Source organism: Ambystoma mexicanum, chromosome 14 (assembly GCF_040938575.1).
Source record: "Ambystoma mexicanum isolate Mex_15411 chromosome 14, UKY_AmexF1_1, whole genome shotgun sequence".
NCBI classification, from domain to species: domain Eukaryota; kingdom Metazoa; phylum Chordata; class Amphibia; order Caudata; family Ambystomatidae; genus Ambystoma; species Ambystoma mexicanum.
The window spans coordinates 667,957,044-667,975,099 of NC_090940.1; the positions used below are offsets into that span (position 1 = coordinate 667,957,044).

At 46.0% G+C, this 18,056-nt stretch overlaps 1 protein-coding gene across 8 annotated transcripts in view; it reads left to right on the forward strand.

Moving 5' to 3' along the window:
• Nucleotides 1-18,056, forward strand: part of SYNE2 (spectrin repeat containing nuclear envelope protein 2) — a 1,840,150-nt gene that overhangs the window by 885,131 nt on the left and 936,963 nt on the right. The gene's annotated exons all lie outside the window — the stretch shown is intronic.

The following is an 18,056-nucleotide window of genomic DNA, read 5'->3' on the forward strand; positions in this document are numbered from 1 at the left end:
TCTCGCTAGACAATTGCTACAGTCACAAGCCGGACAGACCCCGTTACCCGCATCTGGGGGAAATCTTCCTTCTACATCCTCTATGAATCCAGTGCAGATCAACCTACCTGGGAATGTACGTCTGGCTCCGCCCGAACGATTTTCTGGTGACCCAAAGAGGTTTGCAGTATTTATCAATCAGTGCCGGTTGCATTTCTTATGCCGGCCAGCAGCCTTTCCAACTGACCAAGCTAAAGTAGCTTTCGTGCTTTCGTACCTTAGTGGCAATGCCGCAGACTGGTCGATCCCTCTAGTAAATCAAGATGATCCGGTCCTCCATGATTTTCAAGCTTTTCAGCTTAGTATGGAAAAACTGTTCGCAAGACATTCACAGGGGCAGGCCTTGGACAATGAGCTTCTTTCGTTGCAACAAGGTAATCAAGACCTTTTGGCTTATATTGCGTCTTTCAACAGACTGATAGTGGAAACTCAATGGCCTGAGGACAAAAGGATTACGCTGTTTTATAGAGGTCTACGTGGAGAGCTCAAAGATGTGTTAGCCCAAGTAGTGAATCCCCCACAAGATTGTTCGGACTATATAGACTTAGTCGTTCAAATAGATCACAGACTGCAGAGCAGGAAGGCCGATCGATCAAGTTTGATGCTCGAGTATTTTCCAAACCGCCAACTCCATCCAAAGGAGTAGACTCCGGGGAACCCATGCAAATAGGGGGTCTGAAAGGTCCTCTAACACAAAAGGAGCGGGAAAGGAGAAAACAGTTGCAATTATGCCTCTATTGCGGAAACTCCGGGCACTTTCTTCGAGACTGCCCGGTGAAACCTGCCAAGAAGGCAGTAGGAGCTGCAGTTACCAAAGTTACAAACTCTGAGCAGGGAAACGACCTCGCCCGACAAGAATAGAGGTCCTCTTGCCGAGCGTGAAAACCAGTTCCGTGACCTCGCATTTCGTGATACCTATGGTCCTCATTAGCCCTGATAATCCGGATCGATTACATGCAATTGAAGCTTACGTCAACAGCGGTGCCATCGGCAATTATGTGGATCATGAAATGGTTTTGAGGATGAATCTAACTCTTTGTCCCAAGGCTGTAAAGGACGTCATTACTACGGTGGATGGTACGGAGATAGCCTCCGGGCCAGTAACGCATACCACTCAAGAGGTGACGCTAGTAAGTCAAGATGGACACCATGAGAAGATCGTGTTCGATGTGATCAAGGCCCCTCAGTTTCAGATTATTCTAGGAATACCTTGGTTAGAGAAACACAATCCTCTGATCGATTGGCGAGCAAGAACGGTCCAGTTTCCAGAATGTGTCTCTACTTGTCACCCTCCACCTGGTGTTGCACTGGCAGCAATTTCTTCAGAGACTCCCCAGTTACCTCCCGAATACCTAGAATACCAAGATGTTTTCCGGAAGGATCAGGCTAACTCTTTACCTCCTCATAGGTCTTATGACTGCCAGATAGACCTGATACCTGGATCTACTCCTCCTTGTAGTAGAATGTATGCCCTCACCGAGCCTGAGAACCTTCACCTTCGACAATACCTGGATCAATACCTGGCAAATGGGTTTATTCGTCCTTCCAAGTCCCCTGCTTCTTCAGCTTTGTTCTTCGTTCCAAAAAAGGAAGGAGACCTTAGAACTTGTATAGATTATCGCTCCCTGAACCAGATCACCGTTAAGAATAGATATCCGTTACCTTTGATCCCTGAACTCCAGGACCAAGTCAGAAAAGCATGCATATATACAAAGCTGGATCTTAGAGGATGTTACCACTTGGTACGAGTAAAAGAGGGCGATGAATGGAAGACGGCCTTCCGCACCAAGTATGGGCTATTTGAATATCAGGTCATGCCCTTCGGACTTTGCAATGCCCCGGCCGCCTTTCAATATTTTATGAACGATGTCCTCAGAGAGCTCATAGATGTGTGTGTTGTTGTTTACATTGACGACATCCTCGTTTATTCTTCATCGAAATCTGAACATCGGAAACACGTGAAAATGGTCCTCGAAAGATTGCGTCAACACAAACTTTTCGCTAAGTTGGAAAAATGTGTTTTCAACGTGACTGAAGTTGAATTCTTGGGATTCATATTATCACCTGGCGGAGTGCGTATGGATTCAAAGAAGGTCGATGCAGTTCTCAAATGGCCATCACCATCCTCCGTAAAAGGTGTGCAAAGCATGTTAGGCTTCGCTAACTTTTACCGCAGGTTTATCCCTGAATTCTCTCGAATAGTCCAGCCCATCACTGCCTTGTTAAAGAAAAACAAACGTTTTGAATGGTCTACCGAGGCGGAACAAGCTTTCCAGGATTTGAAGACTAAATTTATCTCTGCACCAATCTTAAAACACCCTCGCCCCGAACTCCCCTACATCGTGGAAACTGATGCTTCAAGCCTTGCCATGGGGGCAGTTCTATCACAAAAGGACCCGGTAACCAATCAGTTGCATCCCGTGGCATTTTGGTCCCGCAAATTCTCGCCTCCTGAAATCAATTACACGATTACTGACAAGGAACTTCTGGCTATCAAGTCTGCCTTTAAGGCTTGGCGGCATTATCTGCTGGGGGCCCGACACACCGTTACTGTGATTACGGATCACCGAAACCTGCAATATTTGAAAACCGCAAAAGCCCAATCCTCTAGACAACTCCGTTGGGCATTATTCTTTGCCGAGTTTGACTTCATAATTACCTATCGACCTGGTACAAAGAACGGTAAAGCTGATGCCCTTTCTCGGATGGGAGTGGAAGAACACTTGATCAACCCTAAACCTGTACCAATCATTCCCGAACAAAGAATTCTGGGTGTAATCGCCACAGAATCCATAGAGGAAGTTAAGGATAAGGCCAGGCAACTTGTAACTCCAGCAGACATACAGAATTGGCATCTGCAGGGAAAGGACTTTGCAGTAAAGGACAACTTATTGTATTTCCAAGAACGATTATACCTACCCAGCACAGATTTACAGAAAAAAGTAATCTCTTGTTATCACGATTCTTTAATGGAAGGACATCCCGGTATGGCCAAGACCTCAGAAAAGATCAAGCGCTACTTCTGGTGGCCGTCTTGGAAAAAAGATATCAGAGACTTTATAATGTCCTGTGGAGTATGCGCCCAAAACAAGAGTCAAAAGGAAAGACCAGCAGGCCTCTTACGCCCTATTGACATCCCACCTCGCCCTTGGCATACGCTTTCTATGGACTTCATCACCGATCTACCTCCATGCTCCGGATACAATACGATTCTAATAATCGTGGACTTATTCTCCAAGATGGCGCATTTCATTCCGCTCAAAGACTTGCCAACAGCAGCAACTCTGGCCCGAGAATTTCTCTAAAACATCGTCCGACTGCACGGTTTTCCTTCGGTTCTAATTTCGGATCGAGGTAGTCAATTTATTTCTCATTTTTGGCGAAGTTGCTGTCGGTCGGCTCAAATTGATGTGAGACTATCGACCAGTCACCACCCTCAGACCGACGGACAAACCGAGAGGACCAATCAAACTCTGGAACAGTATTTACGCTGCATACTGCAACAAACTGAAAAAACTTGGAAAGACATCCTTTGGATAGCCGAATATGCCTACAATAACTCTGTCCATTCGGGAACTGGGAAAACCCCGTTTTTTCTTTTGTACGGCAGTCACCCTCGAACCTCGGAGTTGGATCCCCTCCAAGATCTTGAAACACCAGCAGTAGACTACCTGCATTCTACAATCACCCAAGCCTTTAAGGAAGCTGTTTCTCACCTTCAAAGGGCTAAAGAACAATACAAGAAAGGAGCAGATCAACATCGGAAGGAAGCCCCTCAATATCAAGTAGGGGATCAAGTCTGGTTATCCACCAAATATCTACCTCTAAAAGGGCCACGCACATTCAACCCAAGATACCTTGGTCCCTATTCCATCACTACCATAGTAAACCCAGTAGCGGTCAAGTTGGACTTGCCCCCGCACATGAAGATACATCCGGTCTTCCACGTCTCTCTATTAAAACCCGTGCAACCTCAAACCCGACTAACTAAATCTCCAAAACCTATCCTAGTTGATGGAGAACTCGAGTTTGAAGTCAAAAGCATTCTGGACTCCAAGATCTCCAAATCTAAACTATTTTACCTAATTGACTGGAAAGGCTACGGCCCCCAAGAGAGATCCTGGGAACCTGCTGAATATGTCCACACTCCTCGCCTAATCAAAAGATTTCACCGAACATTTCCTGACAAGCCAAAACCCCCGGAGAAGCCCGGTTTGGGAGGGGCCTTGAGGGGGGGTAATGTCATGATCTCTGCTTCCAAAAGGTCAGGGTTTTCCCAACTCCCTTGGAAGCAGATCCATAACCCAGGTTCCGAGTGCCAACCAGTCCCAATTGGGACCTTTTGGACCCATTCCTGGCGCCAGTGGCACCAGGCTCATAAATATGCCCAGTCCCAGCGCTGGAAGCGCCGGGCTCATAATGCTTGGGTGGACTTACCTGCAGCAGACCATGCTGCTTACTTGCCTGCCAGTTGAGCCTCTGATCCTCTTCTGTTTGGAACTACTTTTCCTGTTGGGTTGGGCAGGAGCCACTCCCTAGATTCAGAACACTGGAACTCTTCTGGAAAGCAGGAACTCTTTTCTTACCTAGGCGTGGCTGTGGAAGGAGACACCTAAGCACTACAGGAGGCTATTTAAACCACACCCGATGGATGAATCTTGCTTTGCGTTATTCTGCATCCTCTGCAGCAGAACGCTCATCGTGTCTTCTGCATCTGATCCTGGGCCTAAGGAAAAAGGCTTACCATCCTGAATCCAGTCTTCAGCAACACCTATAAAGACAAGAAAGAACAGGTTAGCATTACGGTCTTCAGTGACAGCTCTTCACTTACCTGGTCCATCGGCTGTCACCAACGCCTCGCGCTGCATTCCGGCATCTGAAAGACAAAGGCTTACCTACTCTTCGTGCGCTCCGGAGGTCTTCACACTGCATTCCGGCATCTGAAAGACAAAAGCTTACCAACTCTTCGCACGCTCCGGAGGCCTTCGGCGCTGCATCCCGCATCTGAAAGACAAAACAAGGTGCGTTTAAAGACATTGGGGAACTTTAATACTCACGTGCCATTACTCCTTTCCACATCTAACCCAGTGGGTATTCCGGCACTCTGCAGCCGCTCCGAACTTGTACCTGCAAAATAAAAAGACAGTTAGAGCGCATCGTGAAGCAGGCAACAAGCGCTTACTTACGTGCTTCCAGGCGCTTCTATTCATCACACGGGCTCCATCTTCAACTCACTTCAGCCCGTCATCCGCCATCGCCGGAACCCTGCAAAACAAGAAACATCATTACTAAAGACTTTAAAGACATTAGAATTACTCGAAACTTACCGTTCGTGCAGTAAACGACGGACAGCAGTCCTCTGAAGTCAAGAGGCCTGCTCCCCTTATCCAGTGAAGAAACTGGTTACAGCACCCTGCCCCGAGGCAGATGGAGAGCAAGGCGTTCACTTACCTAAGGTGAGAGCGTTAACCTTTGGGGTTCTACAGGAGAAGAGAAAGGGAAGAAGAGAGAGACATTCAATAACCCAGTTCCTTAATCCCATATTTTCTATCTGCAGACATCTTACCCTTCAAGTCAGACATACAGTGCACAGAGGTCCAGCCCAAAGAGCCAGCCGTGTGTTACACATCACCTTTGCAGATACGGTATACGCCCAGTCAAGACCGGCGCCTCTACGGGAATCAGGTGAGCGTTACAGATGGTTCCTGACTTGCCTTAGTAGCTACTAGGAATGCAAGCTTATCTAGAGGTATTGCTTGCAGTGATGGTTCCTGACTTGCCTTAGTAGCTACTAGGACTACAAGCTTATCTAAAGTTTTTGCTTCCAGTGATGGTTCCTGACTTGCCTTAGTAGCTACCAGGACGGCAAGCTTATATAGAGGTATTGCTTGCAGTGATGGTTCCTGACCTGCCTTAGTAGCTCCCAGGACTGCAAGTTTATCTAGAGGTATTGGTTGCAGTGATGGTTCCTGACTTGCCTTAGTAGCTACCAGGACGGCAAGCTTATCTCGAGGTATTGCTTGCAGTGATGGTTCCTGACTTGTCTGAGTAGCTATTAGGACTGCAAGCTTATCTAGAGGTATTGCTTGCAGTCATCTTTCCTGACTTGTCTTAGTAACTACTAGGACTGCAAGCTTATCTAGAGGTATTGCTTGCAGTGATGGTTCCTGACTTGCCTTAGTAGCTACCAGGACTGCAAGCTTATCTAGAGGTTTTGCTTGCAGTGATGGTTCCTGACTTGCCTTATTAGCTACTAGGACTGCAAGCTTATCTAGAGGTATTGCTTGCAGTGATGGTTCCTGACTTGCCTTAGTCGCTACTAGGACTGCAAGCTTATCTAGAGGCATTGCTTGCAGTGATGGTTCCTGCCTTGCCTTAGTAGCTACTAGGACTGCAAGCTTATCTAGAGGTTTTGCTTGCAGTGATGGTTCCTGACTTGCCTTATTAGCTACTAGGACTGCAAGCTTATCTAGAGGTATTGCTTGCAGTGATGGTTCCTGACTTGCCTTAGTCGCTACTAGGACTGCAAGCTTATCTAGAGGCATTGCTTGCAGTGATGGTTCCTGCCTTGCCTTAGTAGCTACTAGGAATGCACGCTTATCTAGAGGTATGGCTTGCAGTGATGGTTCCTGACTTTCCTTAGTAGCTCCCAGGATTGCAAGCTTATCTAGCGGTATGGCTTGACATGATGTTTCCTGACTTGCCTTAGTAGCTCCCAGCACTGCAAGCTTATCTAGAGGTATTGCTTGCAGTGATGGTTCCTGACTTGCCTTAGTAGCTACTAGGACTGCAAGTTTATCTAGAGGTATGGCTTGAAGTGATGGTTGCTGACTTGCCTTAGTAGCTACTAGGACTGCAAGCATATCTAGAGGTTTTGCTTGCAGTGATGGTTCCTGACTTGTCTTAGTAGCTATTAGGACTGCAAGCTTATCTAGAGGCATTGCTTGCAGTGATGGTTCCTGCCTTGCCTTAGTAGCTACTAGGACTGCAAGCTTATCTAGAGGTTTTGCTTGCAGTGATGGTTCCTGACTTGCCTTATTAGCTACTAGGACTGCAAGCTTATCTAGAGGTATTGCTTGCAGTGATGGTTCCTGACTTGCCTTAGTCGCTACTAGGACTGCAAGCTTATCTAGAGGCATTGCTTGCAGTGATGGTTCCTGCCTTGCCTTAGTAGCTACTAGGAATGCACGCTTATCTAGAGGTATGGCTTGCAGTGATGGTTCCTGACTTTCCTTAGTAGCTCCCAGGATTGCAAGCTTATCTAGCGGTATGGCTTGACATGATGTTTCCTGACTTGCCTTAGTAGCTCCCAGCACTGCAAGCTTATCTAGAGGTATTCCTTGCAGTGATGGTTCCTGACTTGCCTTAGTAGCTACTAGGACTGCAAGCTTATCTAGAGGTATGGCTTGAAGTGATGGTTGCTGACTTGTCTTAGTAGCTACTAGGACTGCAAGCATATCTAGAGGTTTTGCTTGCAGTGATGGTTCCTGACTTGTCTTAGTAGCTATTAGGACTGCAAGCTTATCTAGAGGTATTGCTTGCAGTCATCTTTCCTGACTTGCCTTAGTAAATACTAGGACTGCAAGCTTATCTAGAGGTTTTGCTTGCAGTGATGGTTCCTGATTTGCCTCAGTAGCTACTAGTACTGCAAGCTTATCTAGCGGTATTGCTTGCAGTGATGGTTCCTGACTTGCCTTAGTAGCTCCCAGGATTGCAAGCTTATCTAGAGGTATGGCTTGCCGTGATGTTTCCTGACTTGTCTTAGTAGCTCCCAGGACTGCAAGCTTATCTAGAGGTATCACTTGCAGTGATGGTTCCTGACTTGCCTTATTACCTACCAGGACTGCAAGCTTATCTAGAGGTGTTGCTTGCAGTGATGGTTCTTGACTTGTCTTAGTAGCTCCCAGGACTGCAAGCGTATTTAGCGGTATTGCTTTCAGTGATGGTTCCTGACTTGCCTTAGTAGCTACTAGGACTGCAAGCTTATCTGGAGGTATTGCTTGCAGTGATGGTTCCCGACTTGCTTTATTGGCTACTAGGACTGCAAGCTTATCTAGAGGTTTTGCTTGCAGTGATGGTGTTTGACTTGCCTCAGTAGCTAATAGTACTGCAAGCTTATCCAGCGAAATTGGTTGCCGTGATGTTTCCTTACTTGCCTTAGTAGCTCCCAGAACTGCAATCTTATCTAGAGGTATTGCTTGCAGTGATGGTTCCTGACTTGCCTTAGTAGCTACTAGGACTGCAAGCTTATCTAGAGGTATGGCTTGCAGTGATGGTTCCTGACTTGCCTTAGTAGCTCCCATGACTGCAAGCTTATCTAGAGGTATCGCTTGCAGTGATGGTTCCTGACTTGCCTTATTACCTACCAGGACTGCAAGCTTATCTAGAGGTGTTGCTTGCAGTGATGGTTCCTGACTTGTCTTAGTAGCTCCCAGGACTGCAAGCGTATTTAGCGGTATTGCTTTCAGTGATGGTTCCTGACTTGCCTTAGTAGCTACCAGGACGGCAAGCTTATCTAGAGGTATTGCTTGCAGTGATGGTTCCTGACTTGCCTTAGTAGCTACTAGGAATGCAAGCTTATCTAGAAGTATTGCTTGCAGTGATGGTTCCTGACCTGCCTTAGTAGCTCCCAGGACTGCAAGTTTATCTAGAGGTATTGGTTGCAGTGATGGTTCCTGACTTTTCTTAGTAGCTCCCAGGACTGCAAGCGTATTTAGCGGTTTTGCTTTCAGTGATGGTTCCTGACTTGCCTTAGTAGCTACTAGGACTGCAAGCTTATCTGGAGGTATTGCTTGCAGTGATGGTTCCCGACTTGCTTTATTGGCTACTAGGACTGCAAGCTTATCTAGAGGTTTTGCTTGCAGTGATGGTTCCTGACTTGCCTCAGTAGCTAATAGTACTGCAAGCTTATCTAGCGAAATTGGTTGCCATGATGGTTCCTGACTTGCCCTAGTAGCTCCCATGACTGCAAGCTTATCTAGAGGTATCGCTTGCAGTGATGGATCCTGACTTGCCTTATTACCTACCAGGACTGCAAGCTTATCTAGAGTTGTTGCTTGCAGTGATGGTTCTGACTTGTCTTAGTAGCTCCCAGGACTGCAAGCATATTTAGCGGTATTGCTTTCAGTGATGGTTCCTGACTTGCCTTAGTAGCTACCAGGACGGCAAGCTTATCTAGAGGTATTGCTTGCAGTGATGGTTCCTGACTTGCCTTAGTAGCTACTAGGAATGCAAGCTTATCTAAAGTTTTTGCTTCCAGTGATGGTTCCAGAATTGCCTTAGTAGCTACCAGGACGGCAAGCTTATCTAGAGGTATTGCTTGCAGTGATGGTTCCTGACTTGCCTTAGTAGCTACCAGGACGGCAAGCTTATCTAGAGGTATTGCTTGCAGTGATGGTTCCTGACTTGTCTTAGTAGCTATTAGGACTGCAAGCTTATCTAGAGGTATTGCTTGCAGTCATCTTTCCTGACTTGCCTTAGTAAATACTAGGACTGCAAGCTTATCTAGAGGTTTTGCTTGCAGTGATGGTTCCTGACTTGCCTCAGTAGCTACTAGTACTGCAAGCTTATCTAGAGGTATTGCTTGCAGTGATGGTTCCTGACTTGCCTTAGTAGCTACTAGGACTACAAGCTTATCTAGAGGTTTTGCTTCCAGTGATGGTTCCTGACTTGCGTTAGTAGCTACCAGTACTGCAAGCTTATCTCGAGGTTTTGCTTGCAGTGATGGTTCCTGACTTGTCTGAGTAGCTATTAGGACTGCAAGCTTATCTAGAGGTATTGCTTGCAGTCATCTTTCCTGACTTGTCTTAGTAACTACTAGGACTGCAAGCTTATCTAGAGGTATTGCTTGCAGTGATGGTTCCTGACTTGCCTTAGTAGCTACCAGGACTGCAAGCTTATCTAGAGGTTTTGCTTGCAGTGATGGTTCCTGACTTGCCTTATTAGCTACTAGGACTGCACGCTTATCTAGAGGTATGGCTTGCAGTGATGGTTCCTGACTTTCCTTAGTAGCTCCCAGTATTGCAAGCTTATCTAGCAGTATGGCTTGCTGTGATGTTTCCTGACTTGCCTTAGTAGCTCCCAGGGCTGCAAGCTTATCTAGAGGTATTGCTTGCAGTGATGGTTCCTGACTTGCCTTAGTAGCTACTAGGACTGCAAGCTTATCTAGAGGTATGGCTTGAAGTGATGGTTGCTGACTTGCCTTATTAGCTACTAGGACTGCAAGCATATCTAGAGGTTTTGCTTGCAGTGATGGTTCCTGACTTGTCTTAGTAGCTATTAGGACTGCAAGCTTATCTAGAGGTATTGCTTGCAGTCATCTTTCCTGACTTGCCTTAGTAAATACTAGGACTGCAAGCTTATCTAGAGGTTTTGCTTGCAGTGATGGTTCCTGACTTGCCTCAGTAGCTACTAGTACTGCAAATTTATCTAGCAGTATTGCTTGCAGTGATGGTTCCTGACTTGCCTTAGTAGCTACTAGGACTACAAGCTTATCTAGAGGTTTTGCTTCCAGTGATGGTTCCTGACTTGCCTTAGTAGCTCCCAGGACTGCAAGCTTATCTAGAGGTATTGCTTGCAGTGATGGTTCCTGACTTGCCTTAGAAGCTACTAGGAATGCAAGCTTATCTAGCGGTATTGCTTACAGTGATGGTTCCTGACTTGAGGTAGTAGCTACTAGGACTACAAGCTTATCTAAAGTTTTTGCTTCCAGTGATGGTTCCTGACTTGCCTTAGTAGCTAGCAGGACCGCAAGCTTATCTAGAGGTATTGCTTGCAGTGATGGTTCCTGACTTGCCTTAGTAGCTCCCAGGACTGCAAGTTTATCTAGAGGTATTGGTTGCAGTGATGGTTCCTGACTTGCCTTAGTAGCTACCAGGACGGCAAGCTTATCTAGAGGTATTGCTTGCACTGATGGTTCCTGACTTGTCTTAGTAGCTATTAGGACTGCAAGCTTATCTAGAGGTATTGCTTCCAGTGATGGTTCCTGACTTGCGTTAGTAGCTACCAGTACTGCAAGCTTATCTCGAGGTTTTGCTTGCAGTGATGGTTCCTGACTTGTCTGAGTAGCTATTAGGACTGCAAGCTTATCTAGCGATATGGCTTGCAGTGATGGTTCCTGACTTGCCGTAGTAGCTACTAGGACTACAAGCTTATCTAAAGTTTTTGCTTCCAGTGATGGTTCCTGACTTGCCTTAGTAGCTACCAGGACGGCAAGCTTATCTAGAGGTATTGCTTGCAGTGATGGTTCCTGACTTGCCTTAGTAGCTCCCAGGACTGTAAGTTTATCTAGAGGTATTGGTTGCAGTGATGGTTCCTGACTTGCCTTAGTAGCTACCAGGACGGCAAGCTTATCTAGAGGTATTGCTTGCAGTGATGGTTCCTGACTTGTCTTAGTAGCTATTAGGACTGCAAGCTTATCTAGAGGTATTGCTTGCAGTCATCTTTCCTGACTTGCCTTAGTAAATACTAGGACTGCAAGCTTATCTAGAGGTTTTGCTTGCAGTGATGGTTCCTGACTTGCCTCAGTAGCTACTAGTACTGCAAGCTTTTCTAGCGGTATTGCTTGCAGTGATGGTTCCTGACTTGCCTTAGTAGCTACTAGGACTACAAGCTTATCTAGAGGTTTTGCTTCCAGTGATGGTTCCTGACTTGCGTTAGTAGCTACCAGTACTGCAAGCTTATCTCGAAGTTTTGCTTGCAGTGATGGTTCCTGACTTGTCTGAGTAGCTATTAGGACTGCAAGCTTATCTAGAGGTATTGCTTGCAGTCATCTTTCCTGACTTGTCTTAGTAACTACTAGGACTGCAAGCTTATCTAAAGTTTTTGCTTCCAGTGATGGTTCCTGACTTGCCTTAGTAGCTACCAGGACCGCAAGCTTATCTAGAGGTATTGCTTACAGTGATGGTTCGTGACTTGCCTTAGTAGCTCCCAGGACTGCAAGTTTATCTAGAGGTATTGGTTGCAGTGATGGTTCCTGACTTGCCTTAGTAGCTACCAGGACGGCAAGCTTATCTAGAGGTATTGCTTGCAGTGATGGTTCCTGACTTGTCTTAGTAGCTATTAGGACTGCAAGCTTATCTAGAGGTATTGCTTCCAGTGATGGTTCCTGACTTGCGTTAGTAGCTACCAGTACTGCAAGCTTATCTCGAGGTTTTGCTTGCAGTGATGGTTCCTGACTTGTCTGAGTAGCTATTAGGACTGCAAGCTTATCTAGCGATATTGCTTGCAGTGATGGTTCCTGACTTGCCGTAGTAGCTACTAGGACTACAAGCTTATCTAAAGTTTTTGCTTCCAGTGATGGTTCCTGACTTGCCTTAGTAGCTACCAGGACAGCAAGCTTATCTAGAGGTATTGCTTGCAGTGATGGTTCCTGACTTGCCTTAGTAGCTCCCAGGACTGCAAGTTTATCTAGAGGTATTGCTTCCAGTGATGGTTCCTGACTTGCGTTAGTAGCTACCAGTACTGCAAGCTTATCTCGAGGTTTTGCTTGCAGTGATGGTTCCTGACTTGTCTGAGTAGCCATTAGGACTGCAAGCTTATCTAGCGATATTGCTTGCAGTGATGGTTCCTGACTTGCCGTAGTAGCTACTAGGACTACAAGCTTATCTAAAGTGTTTGCTTCTAGTGATGGTTCCTGACTTGCCTTAGTAGCTACCAGGACGGCAAGCTTATCTAGAGGTATTGCTTGCAGTGATGGTTCCTGGCTTGCCTTAGTAGCTCCCAGGACTGCAAGTTTATCTAGAGGTATTGGTTGCAGTGATGGTTCCTGACTTGCCTTAGTAGCTACCAGGACGGAAAGCTTATCTAGAGGTATTGCTTGCAGTGATGGTTCCTGACTTGTCTTAGTAGCTATTAGGACTGCAAGCTTATCTAGAGGTATTGCTTGCAGTCATCTTTCCTGACTTGCCTTAGTAAATACTAGGACTGCAAGCTTATCTAGAGGTTTTGCTTGCAGTGATGGTTCCTGACTTTCCTCAGTAGCTACTAATACTGCAAGCTTATCTAGCGGTATTGCTTGCAGTGATGGTTCCTGACTTGCCTTAGAAGCTACTAGGACTACAAGCTTATCTAGAGGTTTTGCTTCCAGTGATGGTTCCTGACTTGCGTTAGTAGCTACCAGTACTGCAAGCTTATCTCGAGGTTTTGCTTGCAATGATGGTTCCTGACTTGTCTGAGTAGCTATTAGGACTGCAAGCTTATCTAGAGGTATTGCTTGCAGTCATCTTTCATGACTTGTCTTAGTAACTACTAGGACTGCAAGCTTATCTAGAGGTTTTGCTTGCAGTGATGGTTCCTGACTTGCCTTATTAGCTACTAGGACTGCAAGCTTATCTAGAGGTATTGCTTGCAGTGATGGTTCCTGACTTGCCGTAGTAGCTACTAGGACTACAAGCTTATCTAAAGTTTTTGCTTCCAGTGATGGTTCCTGACTTGCCTTAGTAGCTACCAGGACAGCAAGCTTATCTAGAGGTATTGCTTGCAGTGATGGTTCCTGACTTGCCTTAGTAGCTCCCAGGACTGCAAGTTTATCTAGAGGTATTGCTTCCAGTGATGGTTCCTGACTTGCGTTAGTAGCTACCAGTACTGCAAGCTTATCTCGAGGTTTTGCTTGCAGTGATGGTTCCTGACTTGTCTGAGTAGCCATTAGGACTGCAAGCTTATCTAGCGATATTGCTTGCAGTGATGGTTCCTGACTTGCCGTAGTAGCTACTAGGACTACAAGCTTATCTAAAGTGTTTGCTTCTAGTGATGGTTCCTGACTTGCCTTAGTAGCTACCAGGATGGCAAGCTTATCTAGAGGTATTGCTTGCAGTGATGGTTCCTGGCTTGCCTTAGTAGCTCCCAGGACTGCAAGTTTATCTAGAGGTATTGGTTGCAGTGATGGTTCCTGACTTGCCTTAGTAGCTACCAGGACGGAAAGCTTATCTAGAGGTATTGCTTGCAGTGATGGTTCCTGACTTGTCTTAGTAGCTATTAGGACTGCAAGCTTATCTAGAGGTATTGCTTGCAGTCATCTTTCCTGACTTGCCTTAGTAAATACTAGGACTGCAAGCTTATCTAGAGGTTTTGCTTGCAGTGATGGTTCCTGACTTTCCTCAGTAGCTACTAATACTGCAAGCTTATCTAGCGGTATTGCTTGCAGTGATGGTTCCTGACTTGCCTTAGAAGCTACTAGGACTACAAGCTTATCTAGAGGTTTTGCTTCCAGTGATGGTTCCTGACTTGCGTTAGTAGCTACCAGTACTGCAAGCTTATCTCGAGGTTTTGCTTGCAATGATGGTTCCTGACTTGTCTGAGTAGCTATTAGGACTGCAAGCTTATCTAGAGGTATTGCTTGCAGTCATCTTTCATGACTTGTCTTAGTAACTACTAGGACTGCAAGCTTATCTAGAGGTTTTGCTTGCAGTGATGGTTCCTGACTTGCCTTATTAGCTACTAGGACTGCAAGCTTATCTAGAGGTATTGCTTGCAGTGATGGTTCCTGACTTGCCTTAGTCGCTACTAGGACTGCAAGCTTATCTAGAGGCATTGCTTGCAGTGATGGTTCCTGCCTTGCCTTAGTAGCTACTAGGACTGCAAGCTTATCTAGAGGCATTGCTTGCAGTGATGGTTCCTGCCTTGCCTTAGTAGCTACTAGGACTGCAAGCTTATCTAGAGGCATTGCTCGCAGTGATGGTTCCTGCCTTGCCTTAGTAGCAACTAGGACTGCACGCTTATCTAGAGGTATGGCTTGCCGTGATGTTTCCTGGCTTGCCTTAGTAGCTCCCAGGACTGCAAGCTTATCTAGAGGTATTGCTTGCAGTGATGGTTCCTGACTTGCCTTAGTAGCTACTAGGACTGCAAGCTTATCTAGAGGTATGGCTTGAAGTGATGGTTGCTGACTTGCCTTAGTAGCTACTAGGACTGGAAGCATATCTAGAGGTTTTGCTTGCAGTGATGGTTCCTGACTTGTCTTAGTAGCTATTAGGACTGCAAGCTTATCTAGAGGTATTGCTTGCAGTCATCTTTCCTGACTTGCCTTAGTAAATACTAGGACTGCAAGCTTATCTAGAGGTTTTTGCTTGCAGTGATGGTTCCTGACTTGCCTCAGTAGCTACTAGTACTGCAAGCTTATCTAGCGGTATTGCTTGCAGTGATGGTTCCTGACTTGCCTTAGTAGCTACTAGGACTACAAGCTTATCTAGAGGTTTTGCTTCCAGTGATGGTTCCTGACTTGCCTTAGTAGCTCCCAGGACTGCAAGCTTATCTAGAGGTATTGCTTGCAGTGATGGTTCCTGACTTGCCTTAGTAGCTCCCAGGACTGCAAGTTTATCTAGATGTATTGGTTGCAGTGATGGTTCCTGACTTGCCTTAGTAGCTACCAGGACGGCAAGCTTATTTAGAGGTATTGCTTGCAGTGATGGTTCCTGACTTGTCTTAGTAGCTATTAGGACTGCAAGCTTATCTAGCGATATTGCTTGCAGTGATGGTTCCTGACTTGCCGTAGTAACTACTAGTACTACAAGCTTATCTAAAGTTTTTGCTTCCAGTGATGGTTCCTGACTTGCCTTAGTAGCTACCAGGACGGCAAGTCTATCTAGAGGTATTGCTTGCAGTGATGGTTCCTGACTTGCCTTACTAGCTCCCAGGACTGCAAGTTTATCTAGAGGTATTGGTTGCAGTGATGGTTCCTGACTTGCCTTAGTAGCTACCAGGACGGCAAGCTTATCTAGAGGTATTGCTTGCAGTGATGGTTCCTGACTTGTCTTAGTAGCTATTAGGACTGCAAGCTTATCTAGAGGTATTGCTTGCAGTCATCTTTCCTGACTTGCCTTAGTAAATACTAGGACTGCAAGCTTATCTAGAGGTTTTGCTTGCATTGATGGTTCCTGACTTGCCTCAGTAGCTACTAGTACTGCAAGCTTATCTAGCGGTATTGCTTGCAGTGATGGTTCCTGACTTGCCTTAGTAGCTACTAGGACTACATGCTTATCTAGAGGTTTTGCTTCCAGTGATGGTTCTGACTTGCGTTAGTAGCTACCAGTACTGCAAGCTTATCTCGAGGTTTTGCTTGCAGTGATGGTTGCTGACTTGTCTGAGTAGCTATTAGGACTGCAAGCTTATCTGGAGGTATTGCTTGCAGTCATCTTTCCTGACTTGTCTTAGTAACTACTAGGACTGCAAGCTTATCTAGAGGTATTGCTTGCAGTGATGGTTCCTGACTTGCCTTAGTAGCTACCAGGACTGCAAGCTTATCTAGAGGTTTTGCTTGCAGTGATGGTTCCTGACTTGCCTTATTAGCTACTATGACTGCAAGCTTATCTAGAGGTATTGCTTGCAGTGATGGTTCCTGACTTGCCTTGGTCGCTACTAGGACTGCAAGCTTATCTAGAGGCATTGCTTGCAGTGATGGTTCCTGCCTTGCCTTAGTAGCTACTAAGACTGCACGCTTATCTAGAGGTATGGCTTGCAGTGATGGTTCCTGACTTTCCTTAGTAGCTCCCAGGATTGCAAGCTTATCTAGCGGTATGGCTTGCCGTGATGTTTCCTGACTTGCCTTAGTAGCTCCCAGGACTGCAAGCTTATCTAGAGGTATTGCTTGCAGTGATGGTTCCTGACTTGCCTTAGTAGCTACTAGGACTGCAAGCTTATCTAGAGGTATGGCTTGAAGTGATGGTTGCTGACTTGCCTTAGTAGCTACTAGGACTGCAAGCATATCTAGAGGTTTTGCTTGCAGCGATGGTTCCTGACTTGTCTTAGTAGCTATTAGGACTGCAAGCTTATCTAGAGGTATTGCTTGCAGTCATCTTTCTTGACTAGCCTTAGTAAATACTAGGACTGCAAGCTTATCTAGAGGTTTTGCTTGCAGTGATGGTTCCTGACTTGCCTCAGTAGCTACTAGTACTGCAAGCTTATCTAGCGGTATTGCTTGCAGTGATGGTTCCTGACTTGCCTTAGTAGCTACTAGGACTACAAGCTTATCTAGAGGTTTTGCTTCCAGTGATGGTTCCTGACTTGCCTTAGTAGCTCCCAGGACTGCAAGCTTATCTAGAGGTATTGTTTGTAGGGATGGTTCCTGACTTGCCTCAGTAGCTACCAGTACTGCAAGCTTATCTCGAGGTGTTGCTTGCAGTGATAGTTCCTGACTTGTCTGAGTAGCTATTAGGACTGCAAGCTTATCTAGAGGTATTGCTTGCAGTCATCTTTCCTGACTTGTCTTAGTAACTACTAGGACTGCAAGCTTATCTAGAGGTTTTGCTTCCAGTGATGGTTCCTGACTTGCCTTAGTAGCTCCCAGGACTGCAAGCTTATCTAGAGGTATTGTTTGCAGTGATGGTTCCTGACTTGCCTCAGTAGCTACCAGTACTGCAAGCTTATCTCGAGGTTTTGCTTGCAGTGATGGTGCCTGACTTGCCTAGTAGCTACTAGTACTGCAAGCTTATCTAGCGGTATTGCTTGCAGTGCTGGTTCCTGACTTGCCTTAGTAGCTACTAGGACTACAAGCTTATCTAGAGGTTTTGCTTCCAGTGATGGTTCCTGACTTGCGTTAGTAGCTACCAGTACTGCAAGCTTATCTCGAGGTTTTGCTTGCAGTGATGGTTCCTGACTTGTCTGAGTAGCTATTAGGACTGCAAGCTTATCTAGCGATATTGCTTGCAGTGATGGTTCCTGACTTGCCGTAGTAGCTACTAGGACTACAAGCTTATCTAAAGTTTTTGCTTCCAGTGATGGTTCCTGACTTGCCTTAGTAGCTACCAGGACGGCAAGCTTATCTAGAGGTATTGCTTGCAGTGATGGTTCCTGACTTGCCTTAGTAGCTCCCAGGACTGCAAGTTTATCTAGAGGTATTGGTTGCAGTGATGGTTCCTGACTTGCCTTAGTAGCTACCAGGACGGCAAGCTTATCTAGAGGTATTGCTTGCAGTGATGGTTCCTGACTTGTCTTAGTAGCTATTAGGACTGCAAGCTTATCTAGAGGTATTGCTTGCAGTCATATTTCCTGACTTGCCTTAGTAGCTCCCAGGACTGCAAGCTTAT